Source organism: Chaetodon auriga, chromosome 18, assembly GCF_051107435.1.
Source record: "Chaetodon auriga isolate fChaAug3 chromosome 18, fChaAug3.hap1, whole genome shotgun sequence".
In the NCBI taxonomy this organism is placed as follows: domain Eukaryota; kingdom Metazoa; phylum Chordata; class Actinopteri; order Chaetodontiformes; family Chaetodontidae; genus Chaetodon; species Chaetodon auriga.
The window spans coordinates 22,174,923-22,180,000 of NC_135091.1; the positions used below are offsets into that span (position 1 = coordinate 22,174,923).

Sequence of the window (5,078 nt, forward strand, 5' to 3'; positions counted from 1 at the left end):
ATGTCATTTTATGTGGCCCGCGAGAGCTTAAAAGTTTTGAGTGTCTAAAAATAAATATCAAAAAATAAATTAAGAGCGTGCTTTGACCAAAAACTACATTTCCCACAATGCCTTTCGACTACGATAGCCGCGAAGTGACGGCCTACCGCCTACCGCCACTACACGGCAGTGTTTCCACATCCATGCCAACGAGTGGAATTGAGACATAAATAATGATCCCAAAATGTCCAGAAAGAGAAAAGTTGACGCAGACGGAAGACTGTTTCAAGAAAGATGGGAAGGCGAATACTTGTTTGTGCTTCAAGGAGAAAGACCGGTATGTCTTTTGTGTTACGAGGCGGTGTCGGTTGTCAAAGAGTACAATCTGCGTCGGCATTTTGACACCAAACACGGAGCTAAGTACGCTAAAGCTAGCCTTCAAGAAAAGCAACAAATTGCCCAAGAATTAAAAGGCAAACTGCGGTCACAGCAGAGTTTGTTCAAGAAATCCACAGCCAAAAACGAGGCCACAGTGAAAGCTAGCTTCATTGTGGCTGAAGAAATCGCCCACGCGATTTTCAGAGGGAGCGTTTTTGAAGCAGTGCATGCTGAAGGTCTGTGAGCAGGTGTGCCCTGACCAGTTACAGACTTTTAAAAATGTCAGTTTATCAAGAAACACCATTGCGGACCGAGTGAAGGAACTAGCAGAAAATCTTAAAACACAACTGGCCGAAGAGACACGCAGCTACACAGCTTTTTCATTAGCTGTTGATGAAAGCACAGATAACACGGACACAGCGCAGTTATCAATTTTTATTAGAGGCGTAAAGTCGGACCTCTCTATCACTGAGGAGCTGTTGGATGTGGCTGCAATGCATGGGACCACGACGGGACAGGACATTTTTGATGCGGTGGAGAAGTCCGTAAGTAAAAATGCATTGCCTTGGGAAAACTTGGTGGGATTAACTACAGACGGTGCACCGGCAATGTGTGGAGGAAAAGTGGGCTTGGTTGGACTAATGAAGGGGAAGATGCAAAAAATGAACAGTCACACACCTCTGATAACGTATCATTGCATTATCCATCAAGAAGCTTTGTGTGGGAAGGTGCTGGGGATGGAGGACATTGTGACCACAGTCATGAAAACAGTGAACTTCATTCGGGCGCGTGGCCTGAATCACCGTCAGTTCCAGCAGTTTTTGCTGGAGATGGGCTCGGAACACGGGGATGTGCCGTACCATACAGAAGTGCGGTGGCTGAGTAGCAGCAAAGTCCTCAAGCGATTTTTTGAGCTCAGGGAAGACATTGCTCTTTTTATACAGAGTAAAGGAAAACTCATGTCTGAACTATCAGATCCAAAGTGGCTGTGTGACTTTGCTGTGTTGTGTGACATAACCGACCATCTCGCCCAGCTGAATCAGAAGCTGCAGGGACGCAAACAAGTCATCACGCAGATGTCCGACACGATCACGGCTGAATCAGAAGCTGCAGGGACGCAAACAAGTCATCACGCAGATGTCCGACACGATCACGGCTTTTCAGCGTAAACTGGACTTATGGATGTGGCAAGTGAAACAGGACAATCTTGTCCATTTTCCTGTTTGTCAGAGCATGTCACCCTCATTTCCCGAGACTTTTTCATGTGCTCAGTTGGCTACCAAACTGAGCCGGTTAAAGACTGAGTTTGATCGGCGCTTCTCTGACTTCAGAGCACAACAGTCTGGCTTTGACATCTTTGCCAATCCTTTCATCACCGATGTCTGCACTGCACCCCAACACCTTCAGATGGAGCTAATTGAGCTTCAAAGCGACAGTGGCCTGAGAGCAAAGTTCCAGGATGCTGCAATCCAGGACTTTTACCGTCTGCTGCGAACAGTTTTTTTCCATAATGAATCTGAACAAAAACAAGCACAGATCACGCCTCACGGATGACAACCTCCATGCTGTTCTACGGATTGCCTCAGCACAGGACCTAAATCCAGACATTGACACACTGGCAACGGGAAAACGGTGTCAGACATCTGGTCAGAAAACACACAGGTAAGCATTTTTTTAAAAACTTAGTTAAAATATAATAAAATGTAATTCAACCAAGAAGAACAGTTAAACTGTGTGCAATTTAATGATTGTGCTTGCATTTTGTTTTGTGTTTATCATTTTCAGAACATGATCAATCGATGGTAGAGAGAGAATCCACTTGGTGTGTTCAAGGACAGGCAGCATCTCCTCATCAAAGACTAACCTAAAAACTTGACCAATATAGTTGTGAACTGAGTCAACCTTTATTTTGGTATTTTTAGTTGATTACATATTATTTATGTGTAGCTGCTGTTGTAATTATTTAATGTTTGCAGGTCTTATGTGTGTATGCAGACAAATTGTTGTCATCAAACCATCAGTTGGATGCAAGGCTGTGTGCAGCCTTTTTTTGTAAAATGCTACATGTGTCATACATGTTCTTTGCAGCTCAGTTTTATGTTATTTTTCTTTATTCACTTGGACAGTTTGATCCTTCATTAATGGAGTTATGTGGGTTTTCATAAGCTGACAAAATTTAGAAGGATTTGTGTTAGAGCAACAAGCAAACATATGTTTTCTATGCAACTGTAATTGTCACTTGAATAAGTTATAATAAATAATGAGTTATTTAACATTAAGGAGTAGTTACATTTATTTTACATTACATTCGATTACATTTAGTTACATTTATAAGTTACATCTGGCCCTTTGAGGACAGCCATTATGCTGATGTGGCCCTCGGTGAAAATGAGTTTGACACCCCTGCTGTATACGAACAGCTGCACCTCCAGTCACCAGTCCGTCAAGCTCCTGAAGTCTGCGGACAACACCACCCTCATTGGAATCATCTCTGATGGTGATGAGTCCGCCTACAGGTGGGAGGTTGACCATCTGGTGACCTGATGCAACCAGAACAACCTAGAGCTCAACACTCTAAAAACAGTGGAGATGGTTGTGGACAACAGGAAGAACTCAGCCTCACCTGCCCCCATCACCCTCTGAGACTCCACTATTGACACTGTGGAGTCTTTCCGCTTCCTGGGAACTATCATCTCCCAGGACCTCAAGAAAGCACAGCAGAGGATGTACTTCCTATGGCAGCTGAAGAAATTCAATCTGCCACAGACAATGATGGTGCACTTCTACACAGCCATCATTGAGTCCATCCTCACCTCCTCCATCACCATCTGGTACGCTGCTGCCACCGCCAAGGACAAGGGCAGACTGCAGCGTGTCATTCGGTCTGCAGAGAAGATTGTGGCTGATCCCTCCCACCCCGGACACAAACTCTTTGAGACACTCCCCTCTGGCAGAAGGCTGCGGTCCATCAGGACCAAAACCTCACGCCACAAGAACAGTTTTTTCCTGTCTGCTGTCAGCCTTATCAAAAAGGCCCGGAACCCCCCCGACACTCTTCACACTCCACCTCTGCCTCTACTTGTCACATTGACATTGCCATAACTCTATGCGTTACATTAATGCTCAGCTTGGATTTCCTTGTTATTTTACTGTATCACCGCCAGCTGTACTGCTCTTTTTATTCTGAAAAAAAAACCAGACTATGTATATATATTTATATTGTTATATTTTCTTTTTTACTTTTTAATAGCTTATTTTTAGAGATTTGTCATGCACCAACTTCACCAAAATTCCCGGTATGTGTAAAATCGTACTTGGCAAAGCTTTTTCTGATTCTGAGGTTAACTTGAACTTAAGCACAGACTCCTATTCCAACCATGAGAGTTAACCAATGCTCCAAATTTCTGTCTAGTCTGGAGCACAACACAGCCTTTCTGCAACCCACTATCCAACATTTCATAATGTGTATACATTTTGACGCAGTCTGCCGGTTCTAAAAGTTAGAATAACCTACTAATTGAATATATACAGATCATGCTTGTTTCAGTCTTAAACTAAGTGTTTGCAAAAGCATGTTAATCAGGTTATGTTACATAAAGAAAAATACACACACACATGCACACACACACACACACACACACACACACACACACACACATACTGACACACATTCAGACCCAGTGGCAAGCATTTTATTTTTGTTCTCTGGATAACTAAACAAGCAATTAGATGTGACTTAAAAGCTTTATGATGAGAAAGAGCTGTTGTAAAAAAACAGTGGTCACTTTCATTTTACTCAGAGGCACCAAAACAAATGTTTTAATTGCATCTCAACCTCTTGTTATAGACGAACCAACAAACCAGATACAAAAACAATATGGTGCCTGGGTACAGCTTGTTTTCGCAGCACTGGAGCATTTACATTTAGTTTCAAAGCTTTATCTACATTTACAGGAATGGTGAAGAAATGCTAAATTCATCATTACTGGCCTATTTAAACATGCTTTTAATTGCAGAATGCTGCTAAAACCCCATAATTCCCAGACAGAATACCAAAGACCTGACCTCATTGTCCCCAGTGGTAGCTATAGCCCTGTGACTAAGCAAGTAGGACAGGAAAAAAACACATACTTCTTCAGGCTGCAGTGTTGGCATCTACAATTTCTGCAACTCAAACATAAACATGAGTCTTAATATTGATACACATATGATATATGTAAAATACATTCATGTTGAAACAGTAGTATACATACAAATAACAGCATTATGTGTGTGTATTCTGTTATCTTTATTGCAGCTGGTGGTCAGTGCTGCTTCCTGTTCTGAGGACTACACACACACACACACGCACACACACACACACACACAAACACACACACACACACGTTAGGTTTTCATCCTTTTTGGGGACATTACATAGACTTAGATTCCTTTCCTCGAGACTTACCCTAACCAAAACCATAACCACTACTTGCCAAATTCTAACCCACAGCCCCCGAGAGCCCGTGCCCCTCGCAGTGCTCCTCCAAGAGCACTGTGCTGTCACCCAAACTTAACCTTACCCTAACCTTAACTCAAGTCTTCACTCTAAAATTTAATGATTTACATCATGGGACCCTCATTTTGTCCCCACAAGTACAGGGAGTCCCCACAATGTGACTGTGTAAACAGATTTATGGTCCCACAATGTGGATAATACATGGGCGTGTGCACGCACACGC

At 42.9% G+C, this 5,078-nt stretch overlaps 1 pseudogene; it reads left to right on the forward strand.

The window, feature by feature from the left end:
- Nucleotides 1-223: 223 nt before the first annotated feature.
- LOC143336727 (general transcription factor II-I repeat domain-containing protein 2B-like) overlaps nucleotides 224-5,078 on the forward strand; it is a 13,228-nt pseudogene continuing 8,373 nt past the window's right edge.